General features: G+C 41.5%; 1 protein-coding gene across 1 annotated transcript in view; it reads right to left on the bottom strand.

Annotated features, from left to right (window-relative positions):
* Nucleotides 1–13958, bottom strand: part of SLC66A2 (solute carrier family 66 member 2) — a 1460443-nt gene that overhangs the window by 1163100 nt on the left and 283385 nt on the right. The window lies entirely within an intron of this gene.

The following is a 13958-nucleotide window of genomic DNA, read 5'->3' as shown; positions in this document are numbered from 1 at the left end:
TTTTTGCACTTACTGGACATAGGACATTTCTGAATTAACTTGTTTCAGTGCTCAAACACAACCCCAGCACAGTAATATTTTACTTACTTTTATGTTATTTTACTTTGCTTTTGCTTAACAGATTTGTCTGACTGAGTTTATTAAAAAAACAAAACTTTTAGCAAAGGTCCGGGGAGAAAAGCTCCAACATATTGTAAACATGTTTAAACAGACATTCAGTAATACACATGAACAGACATTAAGTAATATGCATTAACTATACATACATTTATATGAAAATAGAGGCAACTATTCCAGTAAAAAGATACGCTTTGAACATTAAGCATATGAAGAGGTATACTAGTAGGTTTGTCAAACAGATAATATATCATGTGACTAATGCTTAGAAATTCAGAGAAATGGGAGGATTGGGAAGGAACTAGATACGACAAAAATGTTAATACTGTAATTAAGACGTGGGGAATAAACAAGGTTTATAATAGAAGTATAGAGGTGGGGGTGAATAAAATAGATAGGAAAACTTGGAATGAGCATCTTCAACCAAATGGCACTAAACATACATGTATTAATGAAAATTAACAAAAGTTCAAAACCTGTTTTTCAATTTTCTAATGGTAATTAGAGTACATATTATGACAGACCACTTCCCTGGGACAATGCTGCAGAAAGCACAGTTGTGTACACTTACCATAAATGTAGATGTTCAAGTGTATTCACTGTTGCAGTCATCACACTTGGGTTATCCTTCCACGGCTAGCCCTCAGTCGGCCCGAATACCAGAGACTTAGTATTTCTGCGTCAGTTGCTGTCGCTCCAGGACTGACGTCAGGTCGTCAGTGGTATAAAATCAGACAGCCGACGCCATTACATCAGTTTTTCTTGCCCCAAATGTCAGGAGCCCTCAAATATGGAGCTAGGTTATGGTGGAAGAACACCACCAGTAGAAAGTAAATACCAAAAAAATCCCTATAAGGAGTGAGGAAGAGAGAGAGAGAGACAAGGGGGGTGTGGGGTGGGAAAGCATGACTGCAACAGTGAATACACTCAAACATCTACATTTATGGTAAGTGTACACAACTGTACTATGTTCTTCGTGTTTCACTGTTGCAGTCATCACACTTGGGTTGATTCCCAAAGCTGAATAAAAGGGTGGAGGCAGTCAAGAAGACTGGGGGCTGGCTAGAATGCCATGCAAGATGGCGGTTGAAAGCCTGCCCTGGATTTGGAGAAGATAGGCAGGTGGTAATGCTTGGTGAAGTTATGAACAGAACTCCATGTTGCAACCTCCAGGATGTCCCTGGTAGGGACCCCTCTGAGAAAAGCTGCAGAGTTGGAGGTTGCCCTGGTGGAATGTGTCCTGACCCCCTTAGGAGGCAGTTTCCTGTGGTATTTGTAGCAGAAATGGATACAGTGTGCTATCCATTTGGAGATTATTTGTTTGGATATGGCCTTGCCCTCTGCCCCTGCTGCAAAGCTGACTAGCAATTGGTCAGTTTTCCTAAAAGATTCAGTCCTAACCAGGTATAATCTGAGCTGTCTGTGTACATCTAGAGAATGCATAATCCTTCCCCCCTTGTTTTGTGGGTTAGAGAAAAAGGTGGGCAAATGAATATATTGGTTGAGAGCCAACTGGACACCACTTTAGGCATGAAAGTTGGGTTAGTCCTGGGGGAGACCCTGTCAGCATGAAAAATTATGAAGGGCTCCACTGCCATGTGTGCTTGTAGCTCTGAAACTCTTCTAGCTGAAGTGATGGCCAGAAGCACGTCTGTTTTCCAAGAGAGGAATTTTAACTCTGCTGAAGCTGCAGGCTCAAAGAGGAGTAAGTGTGAGCTTTTCCAACACAAAGTTAAGGTCCCAAGCTGGGGTAGGAGCTCTTCTGGGTGGTCTTAAATTGTTATCCCCTCTTAGGAACTGTTTGATGAGAGGGTGAGAAAATACAGGTGGCTCTGTGCTGTAATGAGCAGAGATGGCAGAGGCATGACTTTTAATAGAAGAGAAGGAAAGGCCCCTGCGTAGTAGGTCTGCTAGGTAATCCAGGATGAGAGGTAGGGAGGACTGTGCTGTTTCAGCTCCTTTAGCATGGATCCAGGTGCAATACCTTTTCCACTTGTCAGCATAGAATTTTCTAGTGCTGGGGCATCTGGCCTCACGTATAACATCCAAGACTAGCTTGCTTAGACTGGCAACTGGAGGAGAGGTCAGGGAATAAGCCAGGCTACCAGGTTCAGGGTCTGCAATTGTGGATGCATGAATTATCCATTCTGCTGGGTCAGGAGAGTTGGGATCTGAGGTAGGTGCCATGGTAGCAGGGGTGACAGACTGCACAGCAGTGGGTACCAGCACTGGTGTGGCCAGTCTGGGGCAATCAAGATTGCTCTTGGTTTTTCCTCCCTTATCTTGAGTAGTACCCTTGAAAGTAGAGGTAGAGGGGGAAATGCATAGATTGAGAGGTTTACCCATTGGAAGGATAGGGCATCCACTTTCCAGGCCTTGCTGTGAGGTTCCCTGGTGCAGAATTTGCTGAGCTGGTGATTGTTGCAGGAGGCAAAGAGGTCCACCTTCTGGGTGCCCCATTTCTGGGTTACAAGGTTGAAGGTGTTGTGGTGTAGCTGCAACTTGTGTGGGTCTAGGAGGTTTCTGCTTAAGTTGTCTGCCAGAAAGTTTTGGGAACCTGGCAGGAATTGTGCCTGCAGGTGAATTTGCATGGCTGAAGCCGTGTGCCAAAGGGTCATGGCAAGCCTGCAGAGGGGATAAGAGTGAGTTCCTCCCTGCTTGTTGATGTACCACATCACTGTTGTGTTGTCTGCTTTGATCAGTAGAGGCCCTGAGGAGAGTAGGGGATCTGAAAGCTGCCAAAGCATGCTGAACAGCTAGCATCTCTTTTTGGTTGATGTGCAGATGTACTTGATTTGGGCTCCAATTGCCCTGAATGCACCTGCCATCCAGGTGTGCACCCCAGGCATAATCTGATGGGTCTAGGTGGCGTGGGGTTGTGAGAAGGGAAGACCCTTGTTGTGGTTGCATGCTGCTGCACACCAAAGAAAATCTTTCCTTAGACAGGGTATCATAGGTATGATAGTTTCCAGGTCCTGAGAGTGTTGACACCAAAGGCTTTTTAGGTACCACTGAAGTTTCCTCATATGCAGTCTTGCATATGGAATGAGTAGCATGCAGGATGCCATGAACCCTACAGCTTGCAGGATCTTCCTTGTGGATAACTGGGTTCTGGTGGCTAGTTGAGAGGAGCAGCCTGTCAGATAGGCTTGTTTTTCTGAAGTAAGGAATGCCATCTGGGATGCTGTGTCCAGGCTTGCTCCCAGGAATACAAATTTTTGAGTGGGTACTAGTCTGGATTTCTTTTCATTTATACTGTACCCCACAGAGGTTAGTAGGTGCTTTACAAAGGCCAGGTGCTGTAACAGCTTTTCCTGACTGTCTGCCTGAATCAGGCAGTCGTCTAAGTACGAATAAATGTGAATATTTCTTTGTCTGCAAAAAGCAATGGCTGGAGCCAGGCATTCTGTGAAAACTGTGGGAGCAGTGGATAAACCAAAAGGAAGCCCGGAGAACTGAAAGTGCATAGATCCTAATCTGAAACATAGATATTTCCTGCAGGAATCCCTGATTGGGATGTGTAGATAAGTCTCTTTTAGGTCTAGGGTGGCTAACCAGGCATCTTTGCATAGCATAGGTAGAAGCTGCTGGAGGGTTAGCATTTTGAATTTTGGTATCACCGGGAAGGTGTCTAAAATTTATAGATCGAGGATTGGGCGCCAGGTGCCCTCTTTTCTGGGTACCAGAAAAAGCCTGGAATAGAACCCATGACCTATCTGTTCCACAGGAACAGGTTAAATTACCTTTATGGAGAGCAGGGACTGAACTTGGTTTTGTGCCTATGCCCACTGGTTTAGAGGAAGGTCTGGGAACCCTTTTGGGATTGGCACTACGTGGAAGTAAAATTTGTACCCCGGGATACAATGTTGAGGACCCATTGGTCTTTGGTGATGGAAGTCCAGTTTTTTGCATGATGGGCAAGTTTTCCTCCTAGGGGCTTGAGCATGGGCAGAGGTGGGGAGTGAAGTTGAGAAGTCATTGTGAATTCTTTCCATAAGGGGGTGGCGTAGCACTCTCTGCTTTTGAAGTGGAGGTACTCCATTGCTTAGATTTCTGCATACCCTGAGACTGTAGTCTGGGGAGTCTGTTTCCCCTGGGTCTAGGTTGAGATGGCCTTGAGGGGGCTGGAAAGGACCAATGTTTCGAGGGGCAATGGCTACTGAATCTAGGAGGCTGTACTTGCAAGAAATCTTTGACTGTCTGCATAGATTTAGCTTTTTCTTCCATCTTTTTAAGAACCTCTTCTGCTTTGGTGCCAAACAGATTGTCCTTGTTCAAAGGAGCGTTTAGTAATTTTGATTTGACATGGTCTGGCAAGGGCTGCTCCTTAAGCCAAGCATGCCTTCTCAGTACAGAATCTGTGACTGCTGCCCTGCAAGATGCTTCTAGGGCGTCAAAGCCACATTGCAAAGTATGCTTGCTGGCTTGGCTTGCAGAATGCATAAGCTCTTGTAATTCTTTATTTTCTGCACAGTCTGTAAAGGTAGCTATTTTTTGCTTAATAAGTTCCATAATATGTTGTTGGTATTTCAGCATGTGAAACTGGCAATTCAAAGCCCTAATGCCGAGAGTTGCAGAGGTGTACACTTTCTTACCCCATCTGTCTAAAGCTCTGGAATCCCTGTCCAAAGGGGTGGGATTCTTAGTTGTAGTTGCTTTGATACCTTTAGGTCCCTGGGAAATGACCTCTAGGTCAGCAGTAGGATTTCTTAAAAGGAATTTGTGAGAGTCAGGAAGTCTGTAGTACCTGTCTGGTTTCCTAGAAGCAGGGGGTAAAGTTAAACTGGATTCCATGAAGACATCATCCACAACATCCAGGACTGGGGGTATTGCTAAAGGTCTATGTTGTGGCAAATCTAGAAATTCTCTGAGTCTCTTTTTGGACTGAGGATAGTCTTGGCATTCCCAGTGGAAATGCTCTCTTACAGTATGTAAGGTTTCACCAAAAGAAAAATCATCTGAAGGAGAAGCAGAGGGAATGGATTCCTCTGCAACTGAATCCTCATAAGCAGATAAAGGCATGTTGTCATAATCGGATACCTCAGAGTTGGAGTTGTGGTCTGTTAAAGCTGCTGGGGACAGGTCTCTTTTTCTCTTAGCAGGGGAAGGCTGACTTCCCCTAATCAGCATAATAAGGTCTTCTACCATTTTAAGCATTTGATGTTGTGGCAAGGAAACAGGTGCTTGAGTTTGGGTCGTCAGTTTTTTAGGTGTAGCTCATACTCTTGGCCTTAGACACTCGGTAGTTTTAGACAGAACTGAAGATGGGAAAGAAGTCGATGGTTTGAGTCAAATATCGGTAGTGTGAAGAACTTCCTCAGAAGCCGGTGCCTGCTCAGCGGCTCCGGACCCATCCAAGGTAGAGACATCCGCAGGTTCCGTAGTCAAAGAAGCATCTCGCAGCATGCCAGACTCGAAACGGGTCTCGGTAGAGGGTTGCGAATCCACTAAAGCAGGCATCAGGGGCTGCGAAAGCACCTCACTGAGTACCGGCGAACTGGAGACTAGCTTAACGAAAGTGTCGTCGGCAGTTTTGGACCTGTGCAATCTGTCTCTGTCTTTATCCTTACGTTTTTTCAAAGATCGGTAGTCAGATGGCTTACCAAAGCCATTTCGGAATATGGAGATTGAGAACGAAAGTATTTAGCAACAATAAGGGCCTGACGATGAATAGTTCAGGCGTTGAACAAGGCACAAAACCGACAGTGAGGTATGTTGTGGTCTGGGCCTAAGCAGGTGACACCGTAAGAATGGAAATCACGGTGTGGTATTTGCTTTCCACAGGCGAGACAATTGTTAACTTTTTTCTGACATCGATTACAGCAAGAAAAAAGGATCCCCAATGCGGCACTTAGCTTTAGCAGACTTCAGTATATTCAATTCAGAAACGAAAACTCAGGTAATGGCCGACCGGCACTCATGCGAACTGCTTCTACTTTGGCCTCCTCAGCAAGAAAGACTGATGTAATGGTGTCAGCTGCCTGTTTTTATACCCATGACGACCTGTCAGTCCTGGAGTGACATCAACCGACACATCTGCTTTCGGCTCCTTGGCAAGAAAGACTGATGTAATGGTGTCGGCTGCCTGTTTTTATACCCCTGACAACCTGATGTCAGTCCTGGAGCAACAGCAACCGATGCAGAAATACTATGTCTCTGGTATTCGGGCCAACTTAGGGCTACCTGCAGGCAGATAACCCAAGTGCAATGACTGCAACAGTGAAACACGAAGAACATCTTTATTTCTATGCAGCAAGGAAAAAAAATTATATATATTTATATATATATATATATATATATATATATATATATATATATATATATATATATATGTTGCAGCTGCATAACAAGAGAAAGTAAAGAGTTAGTGTGTGTGTGGGGGGGTGTGGGGGGACTGATGCACTTTAAAAGCAGGGTAACTAACACAGACAAATAATATTTGAAAAAGGTACTATTAATCTGGGACCAAAGTTAAGGGGTTGGTGCTGACTACATCACAAGTCACATGTGCATACCTGTAGTGGTAAGTCCAGCAACATTTCAAAGACCAATAAGACTATTTGAGAGGACTTAAGAATATCTGTAGCAGTTATTTAAAAGCAATAACATACAGGGCTGTTAATGCATGCTGAATAAAAAAGTTCTTATCCTAAATAGAGAAGGCACTTGTCCCTGATACCAACAAGTAAGGGAAACTTCTTCTTTCGTCTTTTTCCCGGTTAGGGGTCACCACAGCGGATTAACTGTCCACTCATGATTGGCAGTGGAGTTTTCCGTTGCCGAGGTGCCAGCCCAACCTTCCACAGAAGGCACACACACACACACACACACACACACACACACACACACACACACACACACACACACACACACACACACACACACTCACACCTAGGGCCAATTTGGAATGTCCAATCCACCTACAGCCTGTCTTTGGGATGTGGGAGGAAACCAGAGCACCTGGAGGAAACTCATGCGACCACAGGGAGGACATGCAGACTCCACACAGAAGGCACCCCAGTAAGGGAAACTGAATGTTTAAAAAAGTTTGACAATGTACAAGCTGTCAACGAAGAGGTTATCCTGTGTGATAACATAATATACATCTTACAAACTGTCTGTCAAACTATCTTACTTTATAAATGTTGGTAGACCACCTTAAAACAGATCCTTTAGAAGTTGTCTAAAAACAGTCTCAATGGTGGTCACTTAATGACAGCTTGTAAATCGTCAAAACGTTCTTTAAGAAGTAATGTTCCGTAAAACATTTGATAGTTTATAAGCTGTCATTAAGTGGCCACAGTGTAAACTACTTACAGACAGTGTTGATGGTGGTACTAAACGATGTGTTGCCAAGGGCACCAAATTCCTTGCTATAACCTTGTCCATAAGGATAGGTCAGGAATCTACAGAGAAGACACTGTCTGATGGAAGAGTCTAGAAAGAAGGACTGTATTCATCTTCAATTAAATTTGGGTGAAAATGAAGCTACCAGAAAGACTCCTGCCTTGTGGAGTCTTGGTGACAGGGAAATAGTAGAGAAGCCATTGAAGCCATGTTTTTAAGGGTGTCCTGAGGGCGTACAGTGAGAGGCAGGCTAAGTGAAAAATACCTGTAGTGATCGCAGTTAGTACAGAATGTAAAGAAAGTACAAATTATTCATCTTTCCACTTCTGGAAATGTTTCAAGACCGAAAAACTGGACTGATGAGGAGATATCAGCTCAGTCCATCTGCAAATCAAACTGATTTCCTCTGAATTGAGCACAAATGACAGAAAGTAATCACTCTGAATATCATCCCTAATGGTATATTCTGCAACTCTTGAGGCTTCCCCATACAATGGGTAAAAGAGATTTCCTCCTTGTTTGCTGATATTCCAAATCATTATTATAGTGTTTAACATGGATCGATGGATATTGGTAGGAAAATCTTTGCAGACCAGCAGCGAGACAATGCTTTTATTTGCTGATGAGCAACTGGGACTCTTGGCCTGACCATATCTCCTGGGCTGTCCATCCCTCAAACTCCCTCTCCATCAATCAAGGGAAGGCACATAATAATAATAATAAGCAGCTAAATACTACATCACAACCATCTATTGACAGTTCCAGCTTTGAAAAGATTACTAAGAAATCATTACCTTAGCCACCAAGACCTCAAATTGACAAATACTGGCAAGGACTGAGAAGCAAAGAAAAGGAATCTTGTGGACAGTTTCCTGATGTTTACCTGCATATAAGCATCTTGAAGATGCAAAAACCGCATCCAATCTCCTATGGACAAACATAAGGTGAGTAACTATGGGATTACTATGTAAAAGGATTCCATTGGTATATATATATATATATATATATATATATATATATATATATATATATATATATATATATATATATATATATATATATATATATATATATACACACACACACACACACACACACACACACACACACACACACACACACGTGTGTGTACACACATTTATATATATATGTATAGATATATATACATATACACACACACACACACACACACACACACACACACACACACACACACACACATGTGTGTGTGTCTGACATAGGAGTGCTACAAAATCCTGAAACCAAAATCTTGAAAGTTCAAAATACTGAAAACTCAAAATACTGAATCACATAATACTGAAAAAGCACAGGAAAGCAACACTTACTATATTCCAGCACAAGTACTTACAGAAACAAATAAACGACAAACCACATTACTCTTCTCCAAGTATAAGCAGGGGGGCAAACTCCATTGCACCCACCACACCCCCTGCTACTTAAGTACATCAACTCTGAGATTACACTTCGTATAGTGAAATGCAATTTCGGAGTTGATATATTTAAGTAGCAGGGGGTGGGTGGTGCAGGTGGGGCTTGCCCCCCTGCTTACAGTTGAAGGGTAATATGTTTCTGTATATTCTTGTGCTGGAAAATAGAAAGTGTTGGTATCCTGTGTGTTTTCAGTATTATAACATTCAGTATTTTGAGTTTTCAGTATTTTGAACTTTCAAGATTCTGGGTTTCAGGATTTTGTAACGCTCCTATATATATATATATATATATATATACATATATATATATATATATATATATATATATATATATATATATATATATATATATATATATATATATATATACATACACATATATATATATTTACACACACACACACACACACACACACACACACACACATATATATCAAGAGAGTGAGAGAAAGAAAGAGAAAAGGAGTCTCAAATTCCTTGTCCTTCTTTTAGTGCCATAAAGAATTTGGAATACTGAAGTCCTTACCACTTGACCAGCACGAACCTGATATCTGGATGCGTCTCTTTTGAGAAACTTTGCACTTCCTTCCTTTTTCTCAAGATGCTTTCTGATAATTTAGAGTATCTGACAAGAATGAACACAAGGGAATAGGAGGAACAAAGAATGGCAAAAGGTAGAGCTTCCTTGCATACGTTTCCTTGATCATGACGAACCAAGCACTGCATGGAAGGAAAACCTCCTTCTGACCACTTCCAAGGAAAACCCAGGATAACAGGAGCCATGACTATGGCAGCCCACAAGAAGGCTGGCTACAGCCACCTTAGAAATGCCAAAAAATAAAAATACAACCAGACCTGATAAAGGCTACGGCTCTCAGCCAAAACAGAGTAAGGATCCAAAGAGGGGGGATATCAAAAACAGAACGGAGTTAGCAGAGCAGAGATGGATTCTTAAGTTAAATGCCCATACACTACCAGGGATTGATGAGACAGTGTCACTTAAGCCTTTTTTGAAGGCTAGAACACTTAAACATTAAATTTAGTAGAAGAGTGACATTAGTTAAATATACATATTACTAGTTATAAATGAATTTGAATATTATAGGTTCATAGGTTCATAGGTTCATACTAGGCTATCTGCCCAAGGGCATTTATAAGCTATTATAGTAGTTTGGTGGCTTTTCGCCACCCCTTTAGTTTGAAACAAACATGCCTATCATTTTGCTGTGCTCTCTGTCAGCAGTGACGACTGTAAAGTAATCCTGGGGCATATCAATCTCCCCATCCATTGGTCAAGATTCCTCTTCTTGAAAGAGTGAGAGGATGCTCTGCCTCACATGTACCGATTTTGTCCCCAGCATAGGAGTCTCTGGATCCTCCTGTGTCCTCCCCACGCTCTATTTATATTTATAACCGGTTTAAGTCTCCCGCCTCTTGTGGTTCTAGGATCTAGGGATTTTAGATTTTTGAGGTGAATCATATCTGGTGGGACATGTCTGATATGGCCTTATATGTCAGGCACAGGTCACTCTGAGCAAGCTGAGAGACTGAAGAGTTCTAGACTGGAGTTCTTCAGCCACAATTTTTTGTTTTGACTTATATTATTTTAAGCTGCAGCTGAAATTGAACCATATATTTTTTATATGAATTTTAAAAAGATTTTTATATACTTAGGATGATTTTATTAACTGTATAATTGATTAATTGTGATTAATTATGTGCTTATAAGGAAGTTGCTATGCTTGATGCATTCAGTCTGATGAAGCGGTCAGTGTGGTCATGAAAGTGCTTACTCGTTCTGTGTGTTTTGTATATTAAACAGAAGATTTTCGCAGCTGTGGTGGTTTGGCTCACCTTAGAAATGCCACTGGCTCTGTCCTCTAGACTACTGACCTTTCTGCACCCAATCCAGGAGAGTTTGCACCGATCTAGCTGCCTTTTGCAGTTAGGTTTACATGTCTGAGCTGAAGCACAGTCGTCACTGGCTTTCTAAAAAATGTGAAGAATAGAATCTCACAGCAGGAGCCATAAGGATTTGGCCTCAGTTTGGGGAGAAAATAGCTAGGGGCTGCTGAACAGCAAGTGTAAAAACCTCATCTCAGTATCCTCAGTGAAAGCTGTGAAGTGCAGACAAAACTGCCAGTTTATAGCAATGCCACATCCTGCGACACTAGCAGCCCATTTCATGGCACTGCATGCATCTCTGACCATGAGGTTGCTCACTAAAATAAACATGGATGCCCGAGCCTTGAATGACAAATTCAGGGAATTATCAAAAGACCTTTCACTATATACAACTATTCATCTAGAAGGTTCAGGGGGAATAAAGTATATGCATCAAACAGTTCAGCACTCCGAGTGACATTCTTAACATGTACTGGTCATTTTTGGAAGCATCTTCACTTTACAACTAATTTAATTTCCAATTGTATTTCTCATATTACAGTTGCCAGTGATTTTGCAAAATAAATAAATAAATAAATAAAATAAAGATTGTAGAGTGCTGTTCAATTTTAAGTTTCAGTGCTTACTCATTTTTTTTCTATAATCCTATTTAGAGGATATACTTCCATTGTGTTTTAACACACAATTATGTATTAGCCGATCTTCAGTGGGAGGTGTTCCATCCGCAAGAACTAGTTGACAACTTGACTTTCTAGGAAGTAAGGAACTACTACTGATGCATTTAACATGGAAAATGCATTAGCCTATACATTAATCAAGGATGTGAGGCATTGTGGGTTTGGTCTTTCACAAAGTCAAGGCAAAGATTTTTATCTCGGAGAAAAAATCCTGAGAGCCTTCCTTATCAACAAAATAAAATGCAAAAACAACACACTTTCTTTATCAAAAAAGCTTATAGTTAGGTGTTGATTATGGTAAGGAACTCCAAATGCCTGTTACCTGCACTTGCTTCAGAAAATGACTGATACACTTTAAGCACATGAGCATAACTGTCTTGTACATATAATCCATGCATTTCTATTCGCGTTACAGCCTGAATGCTACTATACTTGCCTTGACTTGGTTTGACTCAGTTATATATAAATGTACACAATTGTTTTATATAGCCCATGCAAGAATGTTCTTCTTACACTTTGGATGCCAGTGTATTTGGTTCTGTACGATTCTACTTTATTCTTCCCAGGGCTGAGACTGTAACTGGCCATTTGTGATCAGCCCTATACCTCGATTAACAAACTCAAATAAATAAAGCCACAGTTCCATACTCGTTGTCAGAGGTAAACCTGTTTATTAATATTTCATACATGCATACTTACATACATAAATAGCACACACACATATATCTATATATACACATACATATGCATATACAGGTAATATCTCATACATGAAGGACAGAGTGTCACTTGAAAAGTGTTATGAATTTCAAATATTTCAAAACAAGTCAATATTTCTCAGTCACTGTAGCTGTCTGAGCATCTTCCTGATAATCGTATCGTCTTTCAAATATACGGGAGAGTCCATGGTCTGCACTTCTACTGCCAGTGTACTAGGAAGGTGACAGGAATGATCCCTTCCAAGCAATCTCTCAGGGTGTTCTGGATTCACTTCCTGACTTATCTACTGTTGCTTCCAGAAATGCCTCTGTTAATGCCTTCTTGGATTTATCTGCAAACAATTCTTGATGCACCTCCTTGCTGAAGACTTCTCAAACACAACTCTCGAATTCGTCAATGTATTTTCACCACATATCAATTTTGAACAAATGTCTCCAGTTTCTTCTGAGCAACTTTCCAACTTCACTGATATATCAAAAGGTTTTAGTTACTCACACTTCTTAGCTGTCCTTCTGGCTGCTTTTCTGTGGACTGCACAGTCAATATATCCTCATCTTTTAAAAAATATACATGTGTTATTCTTTTGTCAGAGCAGATTTTGACTCATTTGCTTTTGGTCTCACTTTTACTGAAGATACAATTTTCAGGTTGAAAAAAAAAAAGAAGCAGTAGCAGGTAGTCTATGGTCCTACTGACAGCTGACCGGACAACAGATGCACACTTTCATGGAATACTTCTATATTCAACAAAGCAAAATATACATCTATGTAGCTGCCAAAATGAATGCTCTGAACTTTCTTCATTATGTTTTTCAAAGTTTAAACCATCTTCTCAACTTAATCACCGGGCTGTGCATAGTTCAGACTACAGGCCACAAGCTGAAATGCCTACTACTCTAAAAATAATACTGTGCTAATCAATCCCTTGAAGTCTAACATCATGATATCTGGCACCCTGCAAAAGCTCCCTAAATTTCCAAATCTAATTATAACTGATGGAGACAGCAACCAACTACCACTAGTAACAGAGCAGAAATGCAGTACAGTTATCTTAGTAAACTTACCATAACAGCACATGTCTGAATCATCACTCTTGCATGGAGTTATATCTGCCAAGGATGTAATAGCTGGTCAAATTCCACAGCTTCAGCAAACTGTCCACTCGCTCAAGCCATTAGGAAGCTCAAACTTTGTGTCTTTCAGCTTTTCCCGGTTAGTGGTCACCACAGTGGAACTCCAGTCCACTAATGATTGGCAGTAGAGTTTTACGTGCTGGCTTGTCGGGCCTAACGCATAACCTTCAATGAAGGAACGCCCATTCACGCATGACGCTACCGCAGCACCACCACCGCAGTACTAAGCTGCCTAAAACAACTCGAGTTTAAGCCTGGAAGGTACCCTGAAGCTTTGCAAGCTGACAGGCTGTTGTAACCTTTGCAGGATATAATCCCATATAGCTCAGGCTACGGCAGCAGTGACCGATACGATGAACATCTAGGGATCACCTTGGACCCTACTCACCTACTCACTGACCAAGCATGCTGGCAATATTCACAAAACAGTCCACCAACTAAAACTTTGCTATAGAAACTTACACCTCATCACCCCTACAGCTCATAATACCTTACCTAAAAATGTGCTTATCTCTAAAACAGAACATGGTCTCCTCTGGTAACCTACATTCCAGCTCAAAGACGTGTAAAACATAAACTAATATAAACAGAATATAAAGATTTGTTCTT

The sequence above is a fragment of the Protopterus annectens genome, chromosome 3.part1, assembly GCF_019279795.1.
Source record: "Protopterus annectens isolate FY-2018-M chromosome 3.part1, PAN1.0, whole genome shotgun sequence".
In the NCBI taxonomy this organism is placed as follows: domain Eukaryota; kingdom Metazoa; phylum Chordata; order Ceratodontiformes; family Protopteridae; genus Protopterus; species Protopterus annectens.
The sequence above is the reverse complement of the archived record's forward strand: the minus strand, read 5'-3'. Positions and strand labels throughout refer to the sequence as shown.